Source organism: Pinus tabuliformis, chromosome 1_1 (genome assembly GCF_031772625.1).
Source record: "Pinus tabuliformis cultivar Carrire ecotype Pingquan chromosome 1_1, CPIR1, whole genome shotgun sequence".
NCBI classification, from domain to species: domain Eukaryota; kingdom Viridiplantae; phylum Streptophyta; class Pinopsida; order Pinales; family Pinaceae; genus Pinus; species Pinus tabuliformis.
In genome coordinates, this window is record NC_142297.1 from 577,040,265 (window position 1) to 577,055,830 (window position 15,566).

The window sequence follows — 15,566 nt, forward strand, 5'->3', positions numbered from 1 at the left end:
ATCACTCTTGTCTATGAATTGTCTTTAAATAATGTATTTGGGAACCAAATAACCATGCATTTCTTCTTCCTTCATCGTCACATGGTATTTTCCTTCTTCTTAGTCATCATCCTCACCACACCCAAGTCTGATACAAGGGCATTGATTTCATCATCTAGCAGAAAGTTAGCAGGTTTGGTGTCTCTATGAAAAATAATAGGTTTTACACTATCGTGAAGGTGAGCTAAGCCATGTATTTTGAATTTCTAAAAGACAATATGCGGATAGATCCCTAGGGATTTTCAAAATTTCTACATGATTTCTCATATTGACATACCTCCCACATTTCATTTTAATTTAAAAAAATTCCCACATGACTTGCATGACTAGACGAGTTTGAAATATGGTGGGAAGGTGAAATTTAATGCAAGTTCCCTCACTATACTTACATTATCTACAGTTGTATTAACTACATCAAAATAGTTAAGCCATGAGTGCTCTTGCCTGCAGAAGTAGGATAGATGGAGCTATCAGAAAATGAATGGTCATGAAGGATCATGCATGTTCATGGTCGATAATAATCCCTGATATTAAATTTTTTTTCAAATTTCAAGTGGTTCATGAATCGTACATGATAGGGTTTCTAATCACATATGTTGACAAGACATTTGTATGTAAAGTCTATTGTAACATGTGTTGACATTGTAAAGTTTGTTTGCAAAGTAAAAGTGGTTCATGAATAGTATGTGATAGGGATTTTAGCAATATACGTTGACAAGATATTGGTATGTAATAGGGTTTTAATGGCCTAGACCTTCGTGTAGTCTAAACATGTCACAATTTATCCCAAAAAACAATAGAATTTTCTATATGAGTTTTGAGGAAATTTGGCAGAAATTTTTTCAAATCTAAGTTATAGTTGTCAAGCTTAGGGACATTGGGTTCCCATGGATAATTGAAGGTGTTGAATCCATTTTCCCCATAAAAAGTAACTTAAACACTCCCATAGTCAGATTTATTGAAGAATTTTTCATCGAATTCCAACAAGAAATTTGTCATCCTAGCTAAATTATGGCCTCTGAAATGAGACCAGATGGTGATTTACACAGTTTTACTTTGGATAACTAATAATGGTGAATGAATTAGGATCCATGTATCCCCTTATAGAATACTTTTATTTTATATGAAACTCACCATCACTCTGGTTTCATTGGTGTGGGCATGGAGCTTCTCCATTAAGGGAAGGGATAGGAGGTTTCCCTAGGCATCGTTCGCATGGACCATCATAGGAAATATTCAGCTACTAGAAGAGCCTCCACACCAATAATTGGTAGCTCTTTCTTTAAATTTGGGCCTCTCATTTCGTTCCACTTAGGCTCTACTCTCACTTTATTCATCCCTTCACCTGATATGGGCAAGGATTTTCCCCAAACATATGATTGCTTTTGGCTTATAGACCTCCATCTGCGACCACTAATTATTTTTTGTCTAATTCCACCATTATAGTTTTCACTCCATATGGCCCTTACTGGAGGTAAGTGTGTCTGGTGGGAGTTTTACTTTTGTTGAGCTCTAAACACTTGGATTAATTCGCCTTTATAAGATAGGAGGAGGTACTTGCTATGATTTATTCTATTGCTAATTCAAGTAATCCCATAAACATTAGAAAAATAGTGTCAACCCTTGTGAACGATATTATGTGCGGGATGACCATCGGTAGAAAGTAATTTTACCATGACTCTAGGAGGATGATAGGTTGGTGCCTACATAACAAGGAATTGGGTCTTTCATCTCAATGGATGCTTGAATAAAAAATTGGAGGTTGGAGCCTCTTACAATTGAATGCTTACAAAAATTGAACAAGTTGGTGCTTCCAGTAAGCTTATCAGGTGTCATCAAAGAAGGGAGTTAGAGCTTCCTACTAGTATGAGCTAGAAAAAGATATAAGGGAGTTGGTGGTTCATGTGATTGGTTTCTCATAAATATTCATGTAAACAAGGTTGGAGATCATATTTTACAACGTAATACAAACAATTCTTTGATGTTTTTTCTCCCAGATGGGTTTCCACATTAAACATTTGTGTCTCATGTGTATGTTGCTTATGGTTTTGTGTATCTTCATGTGTTGATTCATATTGATATTATGTTGATGGGTCACATGAATGATTTCCAATATTAAATGAAAAGATAAATTCGCATCGAAATTAAAATTATACTTAATATTAATTCACTCACCCTTTAAGTATTAAATATCATATCTGACAATTGGTATGAGAGAAAGTTCCTTCAAGAATAATTTAACTACTTGAAGGTAGATCAAAAGGAAGCATTGCTAGTCAATACTAGCTTACATTAGAAGGAGTACCATTTTTAAATGACTTAGAGTATGCTCTCTGGAAAGCAAGAATGGAATCCTATTTAATGGATCTAGATTTTGATATATGGTGCTCTATAGTGAATGGATTGAAGAATGAGTATGATAGCGAAGCAATAAATATTATCCTCAAGATACTATCACATTCAAATGCCAACAAAGTGAGCCATTGAAATATTGCCAAAGACTTGTTATAATAGTTGCATTATATATATGAAGGAAATAATTAGAAGGCCCATGTGAAGGTTGAAGAACCTTATTGCTCAAGTTGTGAGTAAAATCCTAAACAAGCTATTTCTAGATATGAAAGGAAGAAGAGGAGAAAGAGGAACAAGAAAACATTTCAAAGGAAAGATTCCCAGAACATTGAAGATATTCTGCCCAATATGCAAGCCATTGATGATCACTCCAAAGATGATGAAGAGGATTTAGAAGAGAGGAAGTCTTGTTTATAAGGTAAGATATTGCTTTGTTACAAATGTAAATAAATGAGTCATTTGTCTTCTAGATGTCTGCATGCATTGTCTGAAGAAAAAATTAGATATGCATATAGCAGTAGCAACGAAATACCTACATTTGTAGAAATATTAGATGAAGATACCTCCTAGGAATAGGGCAGAACACATCATGAAGAAAATCAGAAAATATCCCATGGATTTTCATCTATAGATGAAAATGAATGCATCCCTTGCAGTGGTCAAGAAAGAAATTCAAAGTGAAATAGATCTTAGTTGTTGGTTGGCCAATAACTATGATAGAGAAGAAGATGATATAGATGAGAGGATCTATTTTAAAATGAATCCCATCTATTCCCTTCTCAGTTTAGAATGATGAGTTGATCATTTTTTTTATTAATTTGAATGATCAATAAGGATAGATCAATAAATTGAATGAGATGTTGATCAATCACCACAAGGAGAAAGAATATTAATGTAAGAGACTAGAAGCTGAAGTACTATAATTGGCACATGAATTAGAAAAGTGCATTGAAGATTTATCTCAATATCAAACCTTTAAAAGATAACAAAGTCCTCATATGAAATCCTCATCAGCCAGAGGTCTCCCCTCAATGAGACTAGGCTTGAATATATAGAGGAGAATCAAGATCTAAGAATGAAAACATAAAAGAATCACCTAGCCAAGCTAAGGCAGTTAAGAAGTCCAACAAAAATAAAGGTAAAGGAATTGTTGGACAATAGTCACAAAGGAATGAACAACAAAAAAAAACAAAAATAAACAAATGAAGTTGGAAATCATAAACTTCAAAAGAAAGGAAGGAGATTAATAGCTGTAAAATAATTTAGCAATTCAAACAACCATGGAAGACACATGAAGAACCAACAAAGGTATTTTCCACTTCAAATACAAAGTGTATTCAGGGATCAAATTCTCTTTTATGGTTATTGTTTTTCTTGGAAAAATTATGGGCATAAAGCGACAAAGTGTAGATGACGTGAGAAAATAAAATATGTTTGGTGGAAGAAACCCAATAATGTATAAGATTCCTAGGAAAGAGTATAGTAGTAGAAAAAATATAGTTGATAATTACTCTAGGAGTGGGTGTGATAAAAATAGGAGAAGACATGGTGAAAATGTAATGAGAAATCGAAACGTCGTTGGCCCATTCTTAAGTCATGTTGAATGCTACAAGTATGAAAATTTTGGGCTCAAGATAGTAGAATCTTGATATGGGAAGACAAGGCATCACTCATAGAGCATAAAAAAAGAGGAATCAACTTGACCGTCGAAGATGAGAAGGAATAAAAAGATAGACGAATGTGAGTTTTCTTTCAACACATAGTGTAAAGTTAGCTTGCTCAAAGGCAAAAAAAATCAGTAGAGATCTGATCTTTCACTAATGAAAAATTAGAGAAGAATTAATATGAATGATCCTCATACATCATTGGTGGACCTTTCTGTAAGTATTAGTTGCAATATGTGCAAGATTTAGGTAAGCAATGAGATAAGAATCCAAATTAATTCTCCCTTGAAAACAAAGTAAAAAAGAAGAAATAATATTTGGATGAAGAAAGAGGAAGTAAGGGAGAAGTGCCTTATATCCCTATGTAGCCAAGATAAAGTCGAAACTGGGATAAACATTAAGGTTGAAGGAGATTATCCCATTAGGACTCAACCCACCAAGATATGTAATAAAAAGGAAGGTATTTTACTCAGGGGAAGTAGACCTCTAGTCTCTCTTCATTAAAAGGAAGAAGATGGCTTCAAGTGAAGCCAAAAGAATTCAGATGTAGGCATCAAGAAGAAATAGACAAAGAGTTGCATATGAATGTTTAAGGTAATATTGAGTCCCCTTGCAAATTACAATGATGAATTTGTTTATGTCAATATATTGACATTGCAGGATAAACATAAAATGAAACCTACATGGTCGAGAGGGGAGTACATGGGAGTGTTTCATATTGCATTGTGAAGATGGGATGCAAGAAAGGAGTGGATTAATGAGGGGCCCAAAGCTAAAATCAATTCCACAGGATCAACCCTTAAGCAGAAGCAAATATGGTAGATGATGAGAGATCAACGAAGAAAATAGTGCACAAACTTAGGGGCAGTGCACAATCAACATTTGCAGGCATCATCCATTAGAATCATGAAGAGATGATTTCTTAGGTAATAAATGGTTTGCATATCTTATATGAAGTACTCTTATATGATTTAAGTTGTAGATTTGATTATGCCTAGTAGTCATTAGTTCATGAAAATAAGTGGCTATCTATGCATGTTACTTGGTTATCATATGGGATTTCTATGTCAACTAGTAGCCCTTAGTTCAACTGGAGCAACCTTTTACTTTTTGGACATCTCTTTTGAGAATAAGTTGTGGGAGTTTTCCTGGTGCATTATCCAATTGGTATCAAAATGTTGGTATAGTTGGTGTTAGTTAAGAAACAGTCCCTAGTTGAGGTAAATTTATCTCAAGGAGAAAATATGATGGCTAATATACTTAGCAGAAGTGAGCATAGCCACTCAAGTAATAAAAATAGTGGAACAATAAGTCAAAATTGCATTATTCATAAATGGTGTTTGTAGTAGCAGTAATACCATTTGCAGTATTATATTGGCACAAAAATGCATTGGAAGATAAGTGTGATGGACCTTTGGCCCTCAAAAGGAAAGCCAATGTCCATAAAGTGTTTAAAACTAGATGAATAGTAAAAAGAGTAGTACATGTTTAGGGAGAAGCAACACGATGAATAAGCCACTTTGGACATAATGTAGTGCTATGGGCATATGTCATGAACACAATAGTACTAATTTATAGTCTTTATTTGTTAGGTCATTATAATACTAGTGTAGCCCCCTTATTGTTATCATTAGCGTGGCCCCATATTATTATTGTTGTGCCCATAAATCCCCCATATTGTTATTATTGTCCCCATGTACTCCCCATATTGTTATTGTTGTGCCCCATAGAAGAACATTATTGTTATTGTTCCACCCTTAGATTATTATTGTTATGTAGGCTCTAATTATATTATGACCCCTTAGAATTATATATATACCAAGGAGGTCTTGTCATTTGTATCATCCAAGAATTATTCATTTATTTGTTGAAGGGGGTTTCTCCCTCGAATATGATAATTTTTAAGTTGTTGATCTATCATTTTTTCTGTTTTGAGAGTTGGTTGCATAAAATTTGGAATCAAAGCTTTAGATTCTAGGGCTTCGCTTCTTCAAATAGGTCATCTTGGAATGTTCGCTATATCATTTTCTTACAAGGACTAAGAAGATGAAATTATAACCACATGGATCTGAAATATTTATGAACTTTGTGTACGAATTCCAGATCTTTGTATGCTATATTTTCGAAGATATGATCTGAGAAATTTAATGTTTCTGTAGGCTTCATCATTCCATCTCAAACAAGTGACCTAGGGAAAATCATCATAACGTTATCTCCAAGCATAAGATTTAAATTTTGTAAGAAGTGACTGAAAGTGCACAGACTTTTGTTTTTCATGTATCATTTTTAGGGCCAAAAGTCGAAACAATGACACATGGCACTCCGTACAAGTTCACTCTATGAAACTAGTTTATAATCAAGTCATAGTGGGAGATTGGGAATAACTCTTTCATGAAGAATCCAATATTGGTATGACTTGTGGGGTTGGAAAAAAAACTCAGAGGGATACGACAGGAGAAAATTTTATAGCTTAGAGATTTGAAATTACAAATATACATCTTTCAATAACATCCTCCTAAAAAGAAAGAAAAAGGTGTGTATTTTTTTAAATTTTGTATAACCTTTGATTGAAAAAATAGTTTGAAGTGATTCAAAGAGTATAGTGAAGAATAGATATCATTGTTTCATTCAATAGTTCCTCTAAACAAAAAATGGACACACCTAGTAAGAAACCAGAAAAATATTCTATGATGCATGAAGAAGAGGAAGCAATGCAGCCTGATATATCAAACTTAGAAGACCAAGTGCAACAAATTTCACTCTCGCAAAGAGTAACCAAAAATGAACTGGAAGCTAAGATTGATGGTTTTAAATATGACATGGAAGAAATGATGAATGTCAAGCTAGAAGCTTTGAAGGATGGTTTAAAAACAAAAATGAAAAGGGACCTCAAAGGTTTGAAGGAAGGTTTGAGAAAGTTGCTACAAGAAATGCTTCCTAGTGGTGACAAGGTACCCCACGAAAATCATGATGAGGATAAAAGAGCTAAAAATTATGATTTTAGACTCCCATAGTGGGTTGAAGACTAACCACATTCCAAATATTGATATGAGGAAGTTTGATGGCGAGGATCTGGTGACATGGATACTAGAGATGGAGCAATTCTTTGATATACATGATGTCTCGAACACACAAAATGTAGAGATTGCATCTTTATATTTCGAAAAAAAATCAGTTTGTGTGGTATCAATGGCTTTTGTCTTGTAAATCAATTGTCACGTGAACAACTTTTGTAGAATAATTGGTAACACATTATGAGGATACAAAAAGAAACACCTTATTTAGCCAATTAATAAATCTCAAACAAAAGGGTTCAATGGCAGAGCACATTGAGTACTTCCAAAGATTAAATATCAAGGTAAATGATATTATAGAGGAGCATAGGATTGTTGTATTCATAGGGATTTTAAAGGATAACATCCAACATCAAGTTATCGTTTGGGAACATAATTCGTTGGAGATGGAATTCAAGGTGGCAAGAAAATTTGAAAGAAAAATTATGGCAACAAGTAAGTCTACCACTCACAACTATAAAGATGGAAGTGTTGTTGCTACTATAAACTACAAGGTTGAATCCACAACAATTGGAGGAAAAAAAAGAAAAATGGCTTTGTTACAGTTGTGATAGAAAATATATTAAAGGTCATAAGTGTGCTGAGAAGAAATTATTTTACATAGATTGTGAAGAGGAGGAAGAAAAGGAACAATAAACATAAAAAGAAAAGGATATACACCAGGAAACAACCCCGAAAAAAAGAAATGAATCCAACTATATATTGTAATGCATTGTGGGAATTACCACTTCTCCAACTCTTAATATAGAAGGATATATCAATAAGAAAAGGGTAATAATGTTGATTAATTCGGGTAGTACCCATAATTTTTATTCATTGTAAGATATCCAAGGAATTGAATTTCTTGCTATATCCAGCACCAAAGTGTCAAGATATGGTTGTAAATGGATGAATGATAAATTTCTCTATAAAGTGCCACAATATCAAGCTAACCATGGGAGAACATGTATTGAATATTCCAATTCTTTCCATTCCAATGGGTGGTGTTGATATTGTATTAGGAGTCCAATGGTTACAATCTTTGGGGACAATAACTTTTAATTTTCAAGATGTTCTCTTAGATATTTTTTGGGAAGGAAAGGAAAATGAATTAAAGGGTATCATAGTGAAACAAAGGAAGATAATCAACTCTAATGGTATGAAAAAACTTTTGAAATAAAGAACAATGGGGTGTAATTGCACAATTATGCTCACTATACATTCAAACATTGAAATCATCTATTTCTCCAGATCTCCAAAAAGCCTTCAAAAATCATTCCAATGTGTTCGAGACTTCTAAAGGCCTCCCACTAATTATGATTATGATCATGCTATTCACTTGATTCCAGGAAATGTTCCTCCAAACATTAGACCTTAAGATATCCATATGCCCAAAAAAGTGAAATTAAACATATGGTTGTAGAAATGCTAAAGGCCAGTATAATTGAACCATGTCAAAGTTCTTTCTGTACTCCAGTAGTGTTGGTGCATAAGAAGGATGGATCATGGCATATGTGTACAGATTATAGGGAGATCAACAAGCTCATTATTAAAGATAAATTTCTCATTCCTGTCATTAATGAATTGTTGAATGAATTAAATGGGGAAATTTACTTCACCAAGATGGATCTTCTTTCAGGATATCATCAAATTAGAATGAAGGCTAAAGGCATTCTGAAAACACCATTCAGAACTCAGGAAGGTCATTACGAATTTTTTGTCATGCCTTTTGGCCTTACTAATGAACCTTCCACATTTCAAGCTTTGATGAATTCTATTTTCAAACCCTTCCTTAGAAAACTTGTGTTAGTATTTTTTGATGTTACACTGATCTAAAACAAGTCTTGAAAGGATCATGCTCAACATGTTGACTGGGTGCTCAAAATATTGGAGGAGAAACAATTATATGCAAAGAAATCCAAATGTTTCTTTGGAGTATAGAAGGTGGAATATTTGGGTAATATTGCATCTCATGAGGGTGTTAAGGTAGACTGTAACAAAATTAAATCCATTCAGGAATGGAAAATCTCCACAATAATAAGGCATATTTGATTATTTTTCGGGTTGAAAAGGTATTATCGCAAGCTTGTTAAGGATTATGGGAGAATAGAAGTGCCTCTAACAACATTACTGGAGAAAGATGCATTTTCTTGGACTCCCAAAGCAACTAAGGCCTTTCACCATATTAAAGAGGAAATGTGCCAAGCACTGGTCTTAGCTATGCCAAACTTCACAAAAACCTTTATTGTGGAATGTGATGCCTCAGTAAATGTACGTGGTGCTATTATAATGCAAGAAGGAATACCAATTTCTTTTGAAATTCATCCAATCAAGGGAAAGTATTTACACAAACCTATTTATTAGAAGGGAATCTTGGCATGTAACAACCCTAATGAAAATTCCATGTAATAAAAGTTAATAAAGGAAAAATAATAACCACGGTCGATGGGACACTTATTCCAAGTTGAATGTTGGGAAAGACATCCTAGTATGGCTATTGATTTGGTTACTAATGGCTAAGGAAATTGGAAAAGGCATTGGTTAAGGCTTTGGAAAGGAAAAATGACATTTTTTTTTCATATTTATTTATGAAAATAATGGAAATTAGGAGAAAAGGTAGGTGAAAGGTCATAGGTTGCATGTGAGGAGTACATTGAAGGAATATAATGGAAAATGAAGAAAATAGAGGCCTCATTCATAAAAAGGTTTCTAAGGGTCAATTGGTAACCTTTTGTCATTTCAGTTTTGGAGCTCTCTCATTATTCTCTCTCTCTCTCATACTCTTGGATACTTAGACTTTTCTTGGAGCACTCTTGGAGGGTGTGGCATAGTTGGATTTTGGAGTAAGAAGAGAAAGAAAGAGAAGAGAAGTGAAAGAGGACATCAAGATTAGCAACTACAATGGATTTGGCTTGCAGGTACTAAGTTGCATGTATTTTTTCCTCACTAGTTTTGGCATTTATGGCATATGCAGGTGGTTTATTGGTCATGATCTATCATTGGCATAGAGGATTACCTAGATTGATAATGGATTGCCTATCCTTTCCATTGCCTGGATATCCATGGATATTGTGGTTTTATTTCCTTGTTTTTTTTTTGTTGGTTCTCATGTTTCCTTAGCTTGGGTTGAGTTATTAGTTCTTGGAAGCCCTAGTTGGACAAATGCTTTGGAACGCCCGTAACAACTTGGATTGAGTTACTAGTCCTAGAATACTTTGTTGGACAAATGCTCTTAAAGCCCTTGGCGGGTTGAGTTACTAGTACTAGAAGCCCTAGTTAGACAAACACTCTGGAAGCTCGGTAACATCTATGGGTTGAGTTACTCGTCCTCAAAGCCTTGGTTCGAAAAAATGATCTGGAAGCCCTGGAAGGCTTGAATAGAGACCAATCTGATGATGGTTTTGTGATTTTCGACCATGAGGTGGAATCACTATTGATGGGTTGAGTTGGATGGCTTCTCCAAGGCTTGGATGGTTTTGGATTGATGTGTTTTATGAGATCTCGCATTCATTCTTGGAATATGGCATGGGGCGAATTGCTGAAGAGTGATTTGGCTTAGCCATTCTATGGTCGAGTGGAACATGAAGTCCCATTCCGGGTTTGGATTTTGCATCATCAATATAAGGTTATTTCTCCTTTTATTTCCATGAGTATTTATATGTCGATCATATGGTTGTGATTTCATTGGTATTTATATTACTATTATGCTAGTTATATATATGTTTTATGACAGTAGCTATGTATGGCTCTCATCATGTTTTTACTTGTAAATGAATGAACAATGTATCTATGACCTAATGGATGAAATGGAAGTTGATGTCTTGAGGCATCAATGCTTCTTAGAGGTTCTCAACTAATTATGAGACCCTTATGATTAGATATTTTATTTGCACCTGCAAATTACATATTCATGATATTTTTGATGAAATGTCTGTCAAGGCTAGTAGGGGTCCAATCAAGGTATTATTTAACTAATTGCATTTGTACTGTCATTTCCTTGTTATTTTACTATCTTGAAGATGTCATTAAATTCGGGCAGTGACCTGGGCTCTGGGCTTGACAAAGTGGCTCAAATCCTGAGGACGTTGGCACAACACTGTACAAAATAGTCCCTAGATGTTGGCTTGTAGGACTTTGAGAGTGTCCATAGGTCCTTGGACGCTAGCAGGCCCATAGCATGAGAGCTTCCAGAGGTCAAGTGGTTGAAAATATCAATGGGACCCAAGGGCTGGTTGGCATAAAGGTTGGACTGGTCCCTAAGGGTCCTAATGCTCATGTTAAATGTCTGTATGGTGTGTTTCCATTGGTTCCACTTCCTTAACGGGACATATGAGGTCAAGTCATATCATAATGGCCTATCGCCACATGTTTACCCACACTGGATAGTTTCTTGGGTAGATGTGGGATGAGGGTGTTACAGAGTGATATCAAAGCATGGTCCACCCCTTGGACTGGATGGTTTGTGTGTTGGTCATGTATGAGTTTCAGTTTCATGTGTGTATCTTATGCTTCCATTCCATGTGATTATTGCATTTGCATGATGTTGACCATGGTTGTAGTGATGTCCTCATGTGGATGTTAATATTGTTATTGTGTGATGCATTGTCATGAGTGTATGACTGGTTAGATATTGTTATATGCTGCTTACATGTATCATTTTGCACGCTTGGTTACATTCTTGTATGTTTGGTTACATTCTTGTATGCTTGGTTACATGTATCATTCTTGTAGGTTTGGTTACAAGTTTTGTTCGTTTATGCTTGATTACATATGTGTATGCATGTGTATGGTTGGTAATGCATTACTTATGCGTGTTAATGTTTGCATGTATTCAAATGTACAGTGATGTAGTGGTTGTTGTCATGCATGAGGTCGTGGTATGAGTTGTTAATAAGGTCATGTATTGATAGCTGGACCCTAGCTAGAATGATGGTTTCATGGCTATATGCTTATGTGTTATGTTTCTATATGATGTCATGATTATGTTATACATGTATTGTATTATACCTAGGGGGGATCATATGGGGTATAGAGGGAGGTTCCCAAGGAAATAATGTGATGTAATAATATAATGGGTCATAGTTAATAAATAAAGTGGTTAACCCACATTATGCAAGGGACCACAAGTATTTAGAGAATAATGTGATAAGCTCATTGTAATGGATGTAGGGTATTGAGATACCCATGGTATTGTATGTATGAATCCTATATAGATGCTAGAGACTCTTCATTGAGACAGGTCAAGGATTATTGTATTGATAAGCATATGACTTGTGGAGTGTTCTCCTTCCCTAAGGAGTGATTGTATGGTGTTACCCTCCTCAATGCTTTTATTAATAAGGATCTGAAGCTTTTGTATTATTTGGGATACATTAAATAATATTTATATATTTGTATGGAAGATCTACTACAAGTGGTATAAGAGCACTTTCTTGGGCAAAGAAGGGGAGAATTGTTTTTTTTTAACATTTTTTTCATATTTATTTGGGCAACAAGTTTGCAGATCAGATCTAAAACTTTTGGTGCAAAAATTGAAAAAAAAATGTAGGTCTGAATTACATGCAAACAAATAACCAATTAAAAAATAGTTAAAATGGAGTCCGAATGAGGGAGATATCGCTAATTTAAAATCAATTATTTTGCAGAAATTGTTGTGATGAAAATTCATGGATGAAAACTCTCCAGTAAATTTTGGAAGCTTTTGTGGGGAATTTTTGGAAAATAATTGAAGATATGAGATATCATTGAAAAATCACCCAAATGCAAAGCACAAATCGATCGAAACGGATTACGGACGAGGGAGATATCGCTGATTTAAAATCAACTATTTTTTCAGAAATTTTTGTGACAGTGAGACATTTACAGCATGAATATGACTTTCTAGAGTGCCCAAATCGATATTTCAATCACATGGGAAGGTGTAGAATGACCATTTCATTTCTAAAAACATATTATAATAAGGATTATGGGCCATATTGACCGAGTTGTGGCTACTTTAAATTTGACGTATAAAGTAGGTAAGTTTTATTCAAAACCCTCATTCTACTTCATGGTTTCTACTAAGATGATCTTTAGAGGACATGATGATGGTCCCACTATTGAAGAATTCCTAAAAAATAATAAGTCAATATGGGCAACACTTTGGAAAAATCTAGCATGCCTTTATTTTAAAGATGAGGCGGCCATATGGCAAGACTCACTTGATGGAAAGAAGTTGTTAAGCCTTCCTGATGAAGAATTTGAAAAAGTCCTTTTGGAAAAATGGTATCATGATATAAAATAGGATAATTAGAAATGTAAGGGGTTATTTTATGATGGTGTATCCTTATTATAGGTTCATGGATGTATTCAGAAGGGGAAGATCATTATGTCTATCAATCCTAGTTGCAATCATAATTTTATCAATGTTAATTTGGCAACAAAATTGAAGTTCCAGCAAAACACATTGAAAACACATAGGTTGATTATGTTGATGTTAAAATTTATAAAGATTTTAATATTTCTATGGATAAGTATGTGTTGCATTCAGATTTTTATACTTCATATATGGATAATATGGATGTTGTTTTGGGATACCCTTCGATGGAATCTATGGGTACTGTCAATATTAATGTGCAGAAGAAATTCATGAAGCTCTAGTATAAAAATAAGAAAATTAAATTGCAAGATATTTTCATTAAGATCCAGGCAGTAGCACAAATAGCTAACGACACTGACACATCATATGATGAGCCTTTGATGGTCAATAACCAAATACAAACATCAAACCCAGTACCAAAAAAATCATCAAACACCACTCAGACACCAATATTGGAGGTAATAGAAAAAGCACCAGACACCACTCAAGCACCAATAATAGAGGAATTAATGAAAGATATTCCAGCAGTTAAAGTTTTAGCATATCGCCACCCACATCACCCAGCAAGACAACAACCGTAAAGGTGGAAACAAATTAGCAACAAGGAAAACAACCCCAGGACGAAAAATAGAGAGGTGTGATGATGCATGCACAACACATCAACACAAATGAGCTACCAAGACCAACTTCCATCTCAATTGAGCGAGGCACCAACTAGATCGAGTGCTCACCTTTCTCTGGGATGGCTAGATGTAAGTGCATGGTACCATTGGACTACTCTTTTGAGTAGATCTTATAATTTATGTTCTTCTCATGTTTCAAAGATGAAACATATTTAAGGGGGGTGGAATGTAGTATACCTAGGGGGATCATATGGGGTACAGAGGGAGGTACCCAAGGGAATAATGTGATGTAATAATATAATGGGTCATAGTTAATAAATAAAGTGGTTAACCAGCGTTATGCAAGGGACCACAAGTAATTAAGGAATAATGTAATAATCACATTGTAATGGATGTATGGTATTGAGAGACCCATGGTATTGTATGTATGAAGCCTATATAAAGGCTAAAGACACTTCATTGAGACATGTCAAAGATTATGTATTGATAAGCATATGGCTTATGGAGTGTTATCATTCCTTAAGGAGTGATTGTATGGTGTTACCCTACCTCAAGGGTTTTATTAATAAAGATATGAAGTTTTTATGTTATTTGAGTATATTTAGTAAGTTTTATATATTTGCAGGTCATATATACTACATGTATCACGCTGATTTGTTGATCTTGCAAACAAGGTATCTTCCTTGAGCTATACTAAGGTATGTTGGTTTATTATGATTTGGTTTAGCTAACAAGATATACCTTGCAGGAAGAAATATCAAATGTATAGCAAGATGGTAGACTACAAAGACTCCCCCTATGAATCAAATAAGTAGTATGGTGTTGGGAAATCTTTCGATTTGGTAGATACATTGAGAAGCTTAAATGAAGAAATAAAGCGTTGTAAGGCAGATAATGAAATAATCATGCACGCACAGGAGAAACAAGCAGAGGTAAATGTAATGATACTTTAGAGTTTGTCAGATTTGTAGTGAAACGGACCACGTCGAATCAGCTATGAGAAAGAGGACAAAACTAATGGGGCATGTGGTAGTAGGTCACATGGTGGTCACTGATGAGCCTTGGTATTGCAACAAGAATGTTGCAACTCCCAAGGCTACCAACTTTAATTATCAACTCGGGGTTCGTACAAACTTAAGAGGTATTGGCACTATATGTGCAACATATAATGTGTCCTTCCTTTGTTGTCATGAGAGAAAATAAATGCTTCCTATTTGTAGGAATGAAAGACTGAATTTAAAAATGCTTGTAAAGTAACATGAAATCCTCTCTCTACTTATTAACAAACTTTGCTTGCAAAAGAACCCTATTTTAACCCTATTTGTCACATGTGATGTTTTAACTAGTATAAGCATGAAATCTGATCTAGAGAGTACTAATTGTTGTGTGCATGTGTAAATATAAAAGAACTCATTTTTTTAATCTTTTTGGTTTATAAATGAAAATTCTAATCTTTCCTTGATCTTTCGCAGGGGAG